General features: G+C 43.7%; 1 protein-coding gene across 6 annotated transcripts in view; it reads right to left on the bottom strand.

Annotated features, from left to right (window-relative positions):
* The window catches only part of tfeb (transcription factor EB), a 96,416-nt gene that overhangs the window by 60,375 nt on the left and 21,868 nt on the right, over positions 1-14,173 (bottom strand). For 4 of the 6 annotated variants that reach the window (XM_041195010.1, XM_041195015.1, XM_041195016.1 and 1 more), the window contains exon 2: positions 4,724-4,839. The exons of the other annotated variants lie outside the window; for them this stretch is intronic. The gene's annotated coding sequence lies outside the window, so the exon portion shown is untranslated. The remainder of the gene's footprint in view (positions 1-4,723; positions 4,840-14,173) is intronic. 6 annotated transcript variants of the gene reach the window in all.

Below are 14,173 nucleotides of genomic sequence, written 5' to 3'. Positions count from 1 at the left end.
ATGTAAGGATAGAACTTGCTTCTGATGTTTTCACCATGAATACTCTGGCACTATTTTGAAGAAGAGTAGGAGTTCTCCAGCCAATATTTGCCCCTCAGCTAACATCTCTAAAACAGATTATTGGTCATTCTCACGTTACTGTTTGTGGGATCTTGTTTTGCACAAATTTCCTACTTTACAACAGGATTACATTTCACATCATCGCCTGTAAAGCGCTTTGGAATGTCTTAAAGATGGGAGAAGTGCTACAGAAATCCAAGTCTTTCTTTCCTTCAGTATTAGTAAGTTAGATGATGCTGAGTTTGAGTTTCAAAAACCTGCAAATTGTATTAAAAAGGAATGTAAGAAATTTAAAAGCAAAGAACTGCGGATGCTGGAAATCCAAAACAAAAACAAAAGCAGAAATACCTGGAAAAACTCAGCAGGTCTGGCAGCATCGGCGGACAAGAGCACAGTTGACGTTTCGAGTCCTCATGACCCTTCAACAGAACTAAGTAAAAATAGGAAAGGGGTGAAATATAAGCTGGTTTAAGGGTGGGGGGGGGGGGGTGGTGTTGGGACAAGAAGAGTTAGGTAAAGGGCCAGTGATAGGTGGAGATAACCAAAAGATGTCACAGACAAAAGGACAAAGAGGTGTTGAAGGTGGTGATGTAATCTAAAAGAATGTGCTAATTAAGGGTAGAAAGCAGGACAAACTAGGTACAGATAACTCTAGTGGGGGTGGGGTGGGGTGAAGGAATACTAAAAAGGCTAAAAGGTAGAGATAAAACAATGGATGGAAATACATTTCAAAATAATGGAAATAGGTGGGAAAAAAAAACTATATAAATTATTGGAAAAACAAAAGGGAGGGGGATAATCAGAAAGGGGGCGGGGATGGAGGAGAGAATTCATGAACTAAAATCGTTGAACTCAATATTCAGTCCGGAAGGCTGTAAAGTGCCTAATCGGAAGATGAGGTGCTGTTCCTCCAGTTTGCATTGAGCTTCACTGGAACATTGCAGCAGGCCAAGGACGGACATGTGGGCATGAGAGCAGGGTGGAGTGTTGAAATGGCAAGTGACAGGGAGGTCTGGGTAATGCTAGCGGACAGACCAAAGGTGTTCTGCAAAGCGGTCAGAAAGAAATGTAAGAAATTTCACAGTTTTGAAGTGCTAAGAAACATGTTAGGGCAGAAGATGTTGGAAAAGGTTTTGAATGCAAAGGGAGAAGGAAGTAGGAGTAAATCTGTATATTTCAAGCTTAGGCACAGCAAGAGTTCACAGCAGTGCACAGCATGGTCAAATGGATAAACAAGAACACTTGCTGAAAGTGAGAGAATGAAGCTTGGAGATCAGGAAAAAAGACAATCAAGTAAAAATATTAAATAATAAATCAAAGCAGCTAGAATTCAGATTCTGTGAACTAGCAAGAATCTCCAACTAGTATTAAGAAGCAAATCGTTTCTGACCCATCGGGTTTATGCAACACTTCCTCTTCTCGAAATCAACAGGACCTTTTTTTAGTTTGCAACCTACATAGAGGAAGCTACATGCAGTTATAATCAGCAGCAGAACAGGCGGCTGGGGGAAAAAAAAAATCACATTTTTTAAAGACTTAACACGGTGGCAGATGCACCTGACCCAAAGAAAAAACACACAAGTGACTGATGAAATCTAACTCACCCTCTGCTCTCACACAAAAAAAAAGTCATTTCAATATGACAAAGAAATATTTAGAATTTGGGGAAAGCGGGGGAAACTGGGCATCGCATTGGTTAAAACAGGGTGTCCCATCATGACCATCATCTCGACATATCACACTGCCTCAGGAATGACAAGCAAAATTCCGATCCTTGCTCCCAGTCATTTCCAGATTTCGCAATTACCGGTCGCAACACATCTCGGGAAGCAACAAGGCTGTGAGCTTACCCGATTTCATACAGTTCGAACCTGGGGCAAACGGGTGCATATGAACTGTAAGATCAAAGACACACTTGGATATCAGGGTTAGGGCTGCATCCAAAACACTCGCCTGTCATCACAGCTGATATTTTACTACTTAAAAAGGTGCTTTATAAATGCAAGTTGTTGTCGCTGGGGGAATTTTAAATCCTGCTTGTCACAGGGAGAAAAAAAAGACTTGCATTTATATAGCACCTTTCATGACCACTGGAAAACTCAAAGCACTTTACAGTGAATGAAGTGCAGTCACTGTCGTAGTGCATGAAACATGGCAGCCAATTTGCCCACAGTAAGTTCCCATAAACAGCAATGTGATAGCCGGATAATTTATTTGTTGTGATTTTCATTGAGGGATAAATATTGGTCCAGGACATCAGGGATAATTTCCCTGCTCTTCTTCAAAATAATGCCTTGGGATTTTCAAGGCCCACCTGAGATGACAGACGGTTTAACATCTCATCTGAAAGGTGGCACCTCTGACAGTGCAGCACTCCCTCAGAACTGCGCTGGAGTGTCAGCCTTAATGATTATAAGGCATTAAATGAGCACAACAGAGGAAGATTTACAGAATGCTGCCCCATATAGACATCAGGCCAGTACACCCAGTTCGCAATGGCCCTCACATTACCGTACGTCTATTTTAACAACCAAACCTCTGAAGGGCCATGATGCAGGTACTCAAATCACTGCAATCCAATCTACACTCCCTTCAAACAATGTTCCGCAGTTGGAGTTACCCCTGATATTTAACAAAATTTACTCTTATATCAGCATTCTCACTCCACAAAACCAGAAATATGCAAATGCTGGAAATGGAAACATGCTGTACTGATGCAGCAGTGAGCGACTCTAAATTTGGTCTAAAGTACGTAGTTTGAACAATGCACAGGGAGCTTTACTCTGTATCTAACCCTGTGCTGTACCTGCCCTGGGAGTGTTTGATGGGGACAGCGTAGAGGGAGCTTTACTCTGTATCTAATCCTGTGCTGTACCTGCCCGGGGAGTGTTTGATGGGGACAGCGTAGAGGGAGATTTACTCTGTATCTAACCCTGTGCTGCACGCGCCCTGGAGTGTTTGATGGGGACAGCGTAGAGGGAACTTTACTCTGTATCTAACCCTGTGCTGTACCTGCCCGGGGAGTGTTTGATGGGGACAGCGTAGAGGGAGATTTACTCTGTATCTAACCCTGTGCTGCACGCGCCCTGGAGTGTTTGATGGGGACAGCGTAGAGGGAACTTTACTCTGTATCTAATCCTGTGCTGTACCTGCCCTGGGAGTGTTTGATGGGGACGGTATAGAGGGAGATTTACTTTGTATCTAACCCTGTGCTGTACCTGCTCTGTTTGATGAATCACTGGATGCCTTAAATGGAAGATTGCAATTGTCAGCACTAAAAGCCTTTACCTGGGAAGCATAAAAATAATTCACATGAAAAATAACATTGAGCCAACCTTTAACTTTAAGCAAAATGCATTTGAGTGTAACAACTTCAATCATCTTTTCAGAATTCATTCACAGAGAAAATTACAGCTAAAGCAACAACTGTACAAATTCATATCTTGTAAGGTCAAACCTGATGGTTGCTGGGAGCACCAAGAGACTGACTCAACAGCAATAGGTAATTCACACCTTTGTTTAATGTGGAAACTCATAAATTTCATTCAGTAAGTTTACCTTTGATTTCCTCTGTTTAAGTTTTAAGGCAACAGCATGAACTATAGAGAAAAAGAAAGATTTGCATTCCCATAGCTCCTTTCACAGCCTCAGGATTTCCCAAGCACTTCCCAGCAGATGACCTTCCGATGAAGTGTAGCCAATGGAGTAAGGTGGGAAGCACCGTGGGCAACTTACACAAGCAAGATGCCATAAACAGCAATTGGACCTTGACCAGCTCATCTGTTCTAGTGCAATTGGTTCAAAGATAGAGTTCTGTGGAAGACACTGGTGCAGCAGTGCAGGCACAGTGTGTAAAACAACTTCTGCATTTCAACATTCACCACAACTGCTGTGAACATCCACCTCTCTCATTAGTGCCATACAGCCAGGATACTCCTAGATCTGATCCTTGATCCATGTTTCGTTAGCTGGCCAGGAGTTGATCGATTGTCAACATGCAATTTTTAATGACACTCCATGGCCAGTCCCAAGTGACTGTATATGCGTCAGCTGAGCCAGGGACTTGCCATTGGCTATTCACCTGTAGAGGACATCACAGCTCAGTACACTCCCATCTTTATCCAACATCCAGGCACATCCATTCCCCGCAGAAGTGTGGGAACCCTGCTTGAGTCAGAAGGTGGCAGGTTCAAATCTCACTCCAGAGGTTTAAACAGATAATCCAGACTAACATTCCCAGTGCAACTCTGAAGGAGTGCTGTGCTGTCAGAAGTGCCATCTTTCTGACGAGATATTGAAACAATGCTCTGTCTTCCTTCTCAGGTTGACATGAAGTGTGCCATGGTTTTACTCAAGTTCTCTCCAATATCTCGGACAATATTTACCCTTCAACCAGCATCACTAAAATCCAATTATCTGGGTCACTTATTTCATTGCTCTTTGTGGGAGCTTGCTCCGCATAAATTGGCTGCCGTGTTTTCTACAACAGTAACTACCCTTCAGAAGTACGTAATTGGCTGTAAAGCACTTGGGGCACCCTGAGGTTGTGAAAGGCGCAATATAAATGCAAGTCCTTCTTTCCAAATTGGAAGATCAGCTTTAGCTCAGTGTAGCTTTGCATTACCAGATAAAGAGAGGCAGTTAAAAGGCACAAAACAATTACCTCCTTTCTTCTTTTTTTTCTTTCTCCTTTAAGCTGCAAGGACTGACGATTTCAGTGGTGTGTCCCTGTCTACATTTCTCTCCTGTGTAACTCAGTTACACTGAAATCTTCAGTGACTGTAAAAGAAATATTTATTGGGTGTAACTGGTGAAGCTGGGAGCGAAGAGGCTAACAACCTCTTTTCTGTGTCTTCGCAAAATGCTCGTGGCTGGTGCTCGACAAGGTCACGGGAGGTTTTTAAATTATGAAATTGCTCAGCGCCTTCCCTCTTCTTGAAATGCCACAAGAGCTGTCAAAACCCTGACACACACCAAAGGAAGTCTAAGGATTTGTGATGTCGCAGTTAACTCCTTGTGTCCTGAGGTGGAAACCACGTCTTTATTCACAAAAAAAAACCCCAGAAGATCCTGTCACTGCTTGGACTGTTCGATGTATTTTTTTTTTGTCTGGGTGAAGCATTTAAGTCCTGCCCTGTGAGAGGAGAAGGCGGAGTTACTGTGATCCATAGACCCAATCTAAACGCCAATCAATCCACTTGGGCGTGTTGGAAAGGGGTGGGCAAATGAGGGGATTGGAACGTGGGCATGAGTGCCATTGCAGGTCAGAGTGTATCACAGGAACATTGCTTTACTTCTGAAGGATCTATTTTTAAACTGGACAGCATTTGCCAGGCAACTTCACTAAAGTATTCACAGTGTCAACATGTTCTGACACGAGGCTCGGCTACAACACAACTGCAGCAACACCGCAAAACACTGATCCCCGGCCAATTTCATTTAGAAAGATAAAAGTGTTTGTTTCCTAAGCTCTCCCAGTGAATAAATGCAGAAGACAGGTTTGCACCTCAGTATTTCAAGTTCGAATGCTTGCTCTGCCCTGTAAAATCTGAACTCACAGGTAAGGGCATGTTCGCTCAGTACAGAAGGAAAGAAATTCACACGAGTTCCTTCTACCTTGTAATCTTTCACATACTCCTGAGTTTGCAGACTAGGCCTCAGGCTCAAAAGATGGCACCTCCAATAGTGCAGTGCTCCCTCAGTACTGACCCTCTAACAGTGCGGCGCTCCCTCAGTACCGACCCTCCGACAGTGCGGCGCTCCCTCAGTACTGACCCTCCGACAGTGCGGCGCTCCCTCAGTACTGACCCTCCGACAGTGCGGCGCTCCCTCAGTACTGACCCTCCGACAGTGCGGCGCTCCCTCAGTACTGACCCTCCAACAGTGCGGCGCTCCCTCAGTACTGACCCTCCGACAGTGCGGCGCTCCCTCAGTACTGACCCTCCGACAGTGCGGCGCTCCCTCAGTACTGACCCTCCGACAGTGCGGCGCTCCCTCAGTACTGACCCTCCGACAGTGCGGCGCTCCCTCAGTACTGACCCTCCGACAGTGCGGCGCTCCCTCAGTAATGCACTGGGAGTCTTAGCCTGGATCTTGTCCTCAAGCCTCAAGTGAGAGCTTGAATCCACAAGCTTATGACTTGAAGTAAAACTGTTACCCACTGAACCACAGCTACATGTTAACATCAAAAAGGCTTTTTGATTATAATCATGAAAATCTGGTTTATAGTTTAGGAAAGTAAATGGTTACAGTGCCAAAAAAAAAAAACAACCCTTCAATGGTAAAGCAACAACAATCAGAAAATTCCTTTAAATGTTATGTTTATAATCAACACTATAAATTGAGAAATTGGGAACTCCCTGCGTTAATAGCACAAGTGAAGGTGATGGAATCCTTACACATCTCCCCATTATTTATTTTTCAGCTTTTTGGGGGGTAATCTCCAACAGTCAAAATCAGCTGATGACTGAGTGACTCAATACTTCCAAACAACATAGCGCCGTTAACATAGCGAACCATTTCAAGGTAGTTCACAGGATTGTTAGCAAAGTTTACCACTGAGCAGCAGGTGGCAAAAAAAGCTTATTGGTCAAGTTTTTAAAGGAGCATGTTCAAAAGGAGCAGTGGGATCTAGAGAGGGGAGAGGGTCAGGAAAGAATTCTGGAACTTAGGACCCAGGAAGCTGAAGGCACAGCCATCCATGGTGCAGCAATAAAGATTGGGAATGTACAAGAGGCTAATATTGGATGAGCAGAGAGATCTCAGAGTTGTGGGGCTGGAGGAAGTTACAGAGATAGGGAGTGGGTGAGGCCTTGGAGGGATGTGAAAGCACGGATGAAAATTTTAAAATCAAAGTGTTGCTTAACCAGCCGCCAATGTAGGTCCACGAGTACAGGGGTGATGGACAATCAGGACTTGTTCCCATTTATGACATAGCCCAGATCACCCAGCCTCTCACTCGCTGTAAATCCATTGGAAGAGTCAGTGCTGCTCTGTCCTTCACACAAAAACTTCTGCTGAAATTGGAGTAAAATCACATTATAGACAGGCTGAGCTATCCACACTGTAACATAAACAGAGTAATTGGAACATATGGATTTGGAAATAGGAGTAGCAGTCAACCCAGATCCAAATGAACCTGCTCAACAATTCAATAATGGCATGGCTGACCATCTACCTCAACTCCACTATCTCCAAATCCCCTCATTGCCTCAAATTTTAGTTTCACTGCTGATATAGTAGAGGCTTTCCTAACGCACCGCATTACCATTTTTTACACCTTCTCAGGGAACCCAGCTGGCTCCCATCCTACCAACCGTGATCAGACGCACATGCTTGCCCCTCATTCCAGTTCTTACAGGCCCTGTAATCTCTGGCCCATTGCCCCCATATGCCAGCTTTCCTCAACTACTCCCAAAATTGCAACCCACCACCCCTCTCCCAGCACTTTCAGAAGCAGAATCCCGTCGTTCCATTGCCACATCAGGATTCTCAAATGACAGATCTTTCCTCTTCCTGATCTTCCATTTAGATCTTGAGTTTATATATATTTAGGTGGTAAGGGAGATAAAATGGTTTCAGTTTCATTTTTGGTTGTTTATGTGCCTTCATGCCAAGAAGTCTGAGTGGAACTATAGCTGAAAGGTCAGCCTTTTGGGTTTGTGTGTACACAAACACGTTTTTAATGAGGTTTTACAACCCTGCAGAAAAGAGATGGGTTAAAAAGGGGTTAGTAATTTAGTGATGGGGGGGTGGGGGGAACACAGTAGCAACAGCGGTTAAGTGACACAGAGACACAGGGAGAGACAGAAAAGAAGTTCAGAGTGTGTATGACAGTGAATGAAGACAAGAGTTCTAAGCTCTCTGATTAGAAAGACTGCTGGGGGACTGAGTTTAAAGAAACTCATGTGTTTGCTCTGCAGTTGAAGTAATAGTGAGCTTAGAGTGCGGTTTTCGGTGTCTCAGGGAGAGATACTAGCTGAGGAAAAAGCATCTAGTGAAAGTTCTGCTGGAAGAAAACCAATTGCAACTGGGCCAGCCCAAGCAAGAAACCTTGGTGGTAAGATAGTGGTAAATCTTCAGTGGGTTTGTGTGTCTGTAAGGGCATTGCTGGGATAATATTGATGGAAAATTAAATCATCATCTTGTGTTTGTATTGAGATCTTTCCAACCTTTGCGACTGGTGTAATATTGTTCACGTTTCTTGTTTAATAATTGTTTTATTCTGTGTTAAAAGTTCATCAGCAGACTCCTGTGAATTTGTTCAGTAACTTTTTCCCCACAGTTGCCAAAAAAAAAGAGGGTTAGGAACTGTCAAGCCAGGTTTCACTCTGGGACCTGACTTGTCCAGTGTTAGGATCAGCCAGCATCATATTGTCTAGTGACAAAGAGTAAAATCAAGCCTCGTGACTATGAGAGGTATCGCTGCCAAGTCTACCTGTTTCTCAGCCACACACGTTTCCCAGGAGCAGTTATCCAGCAATAAGCAGCAACATGAAGCTTAATCTAAACTCAAGGAACAGCACCTTAATTTTCAATTAGGCACTTTACAACCTTTCAAACTCGACATCAAATTCCACAATTTCAGAACACAACCTCCACCTCTTCAGACTATACCCTAAGCAGGCATTTTGTAACCATGGACTTCCATTGGATTGGTCCTTGATTCTGCTTGGCAATGTATTGCAGTGGTTTGGCCATCACCTTCTGCAGTATGGTTGACCAGGAATCTCTCCCGCTCTTCATGCCAATCAACAATCAAGAGGAATATTGGACTTGAAACATTAACTTTGTGTCTTTCTCCACAGATGATGCCAGGCGGCTGAGTTTTTTTATGTTTCTGTTCTTATTTTTTTAATAATCAACCTGTTTAGTCAAAGCACCTTCCATGGTCATGAAGTCCTGCAGTGGGACTTGAACCCAGAGTTTCTGGCCAAGAGGTAGGGACATGACCTAATGCGCCACAAGCCCACCACTAGATCTTCCCCATTTGTTCAGATGGCAGTTGTTGGTCAGGATTCTGCTTTCCTCATTCACACCTCCCCTAAATACATCTTACGTTTCTTTATTTATTGCCACTCCCTTTGGCTGGTCCCACCGACTCTTTTGTCAGTTAATCTCTCCAGCTTTCACAGGCCTTCCCTTTTGAACTTACCTCCCCATTCCAAACCCGTGCCCACCCCCACCACCCCCCCCCCCACCCCCCCCACCCCCAACACCCGCCGGCCCCCCACCTTTCCCTGCCTCTGTTATATCTCTAAACATTTTCCAGTTTTGATGTAAGGTCATTGACCTTAAACATAGCTCTATTTCGCTCCACAGATGCTGCCTGACCTGCTAGTGTTTCCAGTGGTTTTTGTTTTATCAGTAAGGATCTTGACTCATGTTTTGCCTTCCTGAGATTTCATGCACTGAGACTAATACTTGTGAGCTAAGTGACTTGCTCAGCTACTTCAGAGGGAAGGCAGGAGCCAATCATGTTGGTGTATGTGGGACTGGAGTAAGGACAGCGGGTTTCCTTCCCTAAATGTAGCAATCTTCCTTAAACACAGTGGACATATGACACTCTTGTGACAAACCAATAGTTTCAGTCACTTTTGCTGACACCAGCCTTTTATTTAGTTTCCAGTCCAGCTACCTCAATGGGGTTTGGACACAGGTCCTCTGAGATATTAAAATAACCACTACACCACTGAACTCATATTGATAAATCCAGCCAGCTTTCTGTTCTCTGGAAATTCTTGTGTGACCTTTCTGAGTCAGCAGGAGTGGTCTGAAGGATTGTGCAAAAGGCTTGCAGAAGCAGCACATAGTATAGGAAAAAGTCGCCTTATGGAGGGAAAGCCCAGGCTCCAAACCATGGCAGTGCTGAGTTGGCTTCAACAGAAATTCTGTAACGCTCATCACCCTGGGAAGGGGAGACAAAAATCAGCCAGGACTCTGGCTCTGAATCATAGGCAGTCCCAGAAATTGTGTATTGACAAGAAGAGGTTCATCGGTGATTGAATATGATATAATATATCAAATGACATACACAGATATGTCTGAAATGCTCTTCAACACAAGTAACCAGAACATGCCCTTTGGAATTGTATTTCAGAAGCATCTTCAGAAGAGGGGGAATGATAAAGAATTTGTGGATAGAAACAAGAGCAAGGAAGAGATTACAAGTAGTAAGAGAGAGGGAAAGGAACACATGGAGGTAGAGAAAAACAAAGGGAATATTTATATAGCACCTTTAAAAAAAGGTAAAAATATCCTGAGGCACAAGACAGAGGGATTACACAACACAACAAAAGTAACAGAGACTCACAGGGTTAAACAGAAAGAATGGAGGAAACTCAATAACAGAATGAAAACACAAAGAGAGAGAGAGAAAGAGATACTCTGTACAATCTGCCCCCTTCCACTATACAGCAGCCCATCCAATGATCTTAAAGGGTAATGTCCCCCACAACCAATGTGACCACAAGTGAGGAAGATCAATGCCCAATTTTATCCCAAAACTTAAATAACCCCGCAAAGACCAAATAATCTACCTCAACCTGTCACCCCCCTTAAAACATCCACTTGCCCCACCACCAACGCAGACTGTCAGCAGTGTGTACCATCTACAAGACGCACTGCAGAAACTCACCAAGGCTCCTTCCATTGCACCTTCCAACCCACTACCTCTACCAGCTAGAAGGACAAAGGCAGCAGATGCATTGGAACACCACCACCTGCAAGTTCCCCTCCAAGACCCACACTATCCTGACTTGGAAATATATCGCTGTTCCTTCATTAGAGTTGGGTGAAAATCCTGGAACTCTCTTCCTAACAGCACTGTGGGTGTACCACATAGACTGCAGCAGTTCAAGAAAAGGCAGCCCACCACCAACTTCTCAAGGGCAACTAGTGATGGATAACAATGCTAGTCTTGACACCCACAACCCATGAATGAATTTAAAAAATTGAATGCTTCTCCCAGTAAGCACAGATAAAAATCCTGGATGTATTAATGCAGCCCTTCCACAGAGATAAAGACTGTGTTCTGTTGAAAACTCAAGAAAAACACTATGTCCACTGTGTTTAAGGAAGATTGCTACATTTAGGGAAAAACAAACCTTTCCACACATCACCCTGAGCCTGCAGCAGGCAAAATGATTGTTTTGCAGTAGTTTAATTCCATTAGATCATGGAATATTCTAAACATTGATTTCACTAACATCTAACTGAAGGACAAATAAATGCAAATCTTTTGTTTCTAGAAGCTCATTGAAGTAAGCACAAGAATATCAGTTACTGCACATCCGGAGAACATGGGTTCATATCCCAGCCTAGCAGTTTGAGCATTTGAATTTAGTTTCAAAACTCTGGAATATTGAGGTGCATTGTGATAAAAGCCCAGCTGCTTCTATTAATGAAAGAAACCTGCTCTCTTACCCAGTCTGAGCCCTATGTGACTCCTGGCCGACACCAACATGGTTACCTGCCCTCCAAAATGGTCCTTCAGTTACCGTCTCAGGGTAAGTAAGACTTGGGCAGTAAATGCCAACCTTGCCAGCAGCACCCACATTTCTAGAGTAGGGTTGCCAACTCTGCTTGGACATATGACCTGCTGCCTGCAGTAACCCCGCCCCCACACTCCCACCATTGGCCACTTGACATGTCCATCACTGAAATATCCCAACATGAACAAATCTTCATTACTGATTGACTGACAGTCAAAAATCATCCAAACTACCAATTCTTCTTTATCTCCATAATTTTTACAACAAATGGAAAGGTTCAAAGAGAATAAAATGAACACACTTCTTTTTAAATACCCCAATGACTTTGCCCTGGGTTTGCTCATTCCAGTGCTCTAGAGATTAATCTTTAATTCCTGGGGACTCCAGGTCAATCATGGGGGAGTTGGCAACCCTACCATGCAGTGAGGAAAGGAATTCAGAGTTGGGGACTGTTGGGCCTGACAACAGCTCCTTGTCCTGGGACTTGTTCTGATTTTATAAAAGGACAGGAATTTCTGGCACTACGTGATGGTCATGAACTGCTCACTCCAAAACTGCTTGGGAATTTCCCACAGATGTTGAAGGCCTAGCCCTTGGCGTGACTTCTTGGTGATCTCCCAGCTCCTCAGGAAGCTGCTCTTTAGGGATACAGGAAAGCAGCAGACCAGGGGAGTTTGCTGTTGTGTGTTGGAAAAGAATCAGAAGGTATAATTAATCATTTCACTTTTGCTTTTAAACAAACCTGTGGTGTGCAGCAAATTCCACTGAGCACAGTAAACTGGAAGGCAGATTGTTTAACAGTTCAGTCGAGTGTGAATGTGACGAACCAGGCCTCTAGGATCCAGAGGACGTGTGCTGCTCTTATCCACAGGAATCCTTTACTCAGGACTAGCAGCCGCATTACAGAACAAACACCTCTCTCACTCTACCTTCACTCTCTCAAACAGAAGACAAACTTCAGGCTTCAGAGACAGATAGAGAGAGGGGGAGAAAGAGGCAGAGAGAGACTAACAGAGGGAAAGAGACAGGTAGTAAGAAAGGGAGAGACATGGAGACAGACAGAAGGAGTCAGAGACAGAGTGAGAGAGGCAAAGAGAGACACACACAGGGAGCAAAAAAAGAAATGGAGAGAGAAAAAGAGACAAGAGTTTTGGATAGAGAAATAGATGAAGACAGAAAGAATGAGACACTGTGCTACAGTTCAGAAATAAGCTTCTCCTATAATCTTCCAGCTTCCTCCTTCTCAGACTTCATCCTGGGGAAGGTCTAATCCCATAGCTGCTACCTCATACGGAATGGAATCTGTGTCCTCATTGGTCGTATTCTGACAACTTCAGAATGGTGCAATTCTTTTCGCTAGGTCACCATGAGGAAGCCTTGAAATGGTTAACTTGCCTGCAGCCAAGAACCCTGGCCTCAGCTCCTGGCCAATGTTCAAAGCTCTCAGTCTGCTCACATGACATAGCCACACAGACTCATTGGGCCAAATGGTTGATTTCTATTCTGTAATCTATGTGTTTAAGAATATTCTGGTACAACTGTATGACACTGCCTCACCTCTCTACAAAGCTACACACCTACTGTGAAATCCAAAATATTTAACTTTGATAACATTGATCTGGGGGCCTGGACCAGCTCATAAACAAGCACTGGCAGCGCAGGATCCACGATGCACAGGAAATAATTGTCACCTGCTATTCTGGAGGGGAGGATGAACACAAGAATTGGGAAGAAACAAGGGAATGGGATTGAAAAAAAAAGAATGGTAGGGACAAATAGAGAGGGAGAGAGTGAGAGACAGAGTGAGAAAGAGAGGGAGACACATTCATAGAAAGATAAGTCTCTCCATAAATGTATCATGGTTTCAACGACTCCATGTGGTAGCGAGTTCTACATTCTCAACACTCAGAGGAAAGGAATTCCTCCTAAATCCTTAATTTGTGCTGTTGGTTATTATCATGTATTCATGCCCCTCGTTCTGGACTCACCCCTACAAGTAGAAACAATTTCTCCAAGTCAAGCCTATCAAAACCCTGAATAATTTTTGACCTCTATCAGGTCTCCTCTCAATCTGATCTTTTCTGGAGAAAATTGTCCCAGCCTCACAATCTTTCAGAATAGTTACATCTCCTCAACTCTCTTTGTAGATCTTTTCTGAATTTTCTCCAGCACCTTAATATCGTTTATATAACATCAAGGCCAGAGTTATGCACAGCACTCACAGTGTGGTCAAACCAATGTTCAATATAAACGCAACATTACCCCCTGCTTCTATATAGTTTATTCCTTTAGAAATGAATCTCAATACTTAGGCAGAACTTTATGCCGGTGTGATTTTCCGGTCCTGCCGAAATCAACGGATTTTTGAATGCCTTGCTGCATTTTATGGCCCTGCACCCCCACCCCCCACCGTCATGGTGCAGTAAAAACTCCACCCTTAGATCTTTCTGTAGCCTTATCAACTTATTGTGGGACTTATGGAGATTAATGTTTCTATATTCCCAGATCTCTTTAATCCTATTTACTTTCTTATCTCCAAGGTATATGTGATCTCTTTAGTCCTCCACCAAAAATTAGCCTGGATTGAATTTTATTCACCAGTTATCTGTTCACTCCACAAG

This window comes from Carcharodon carcharias, chromosome 9 (assembly GCF_017639515.1).
Source record: "Carcharodon carcharias isolate sCarCar2 chromosome 9, sCarCar2.pri, whole genome shotgun sequence".
In the NCBI taxonomy this organism is placed as follows: Eukaryota; Metazoa; Chordata; class Chondrichthyes; order Lamniformes; family Lamnidae; genus Carcharodon; species Carcharodon carcharias.
The sequence above is the reverse complement of the archived record's forward strand: the minus strand, read 5'-3'. Positions and strand labels throughout refer to the sequence as shown.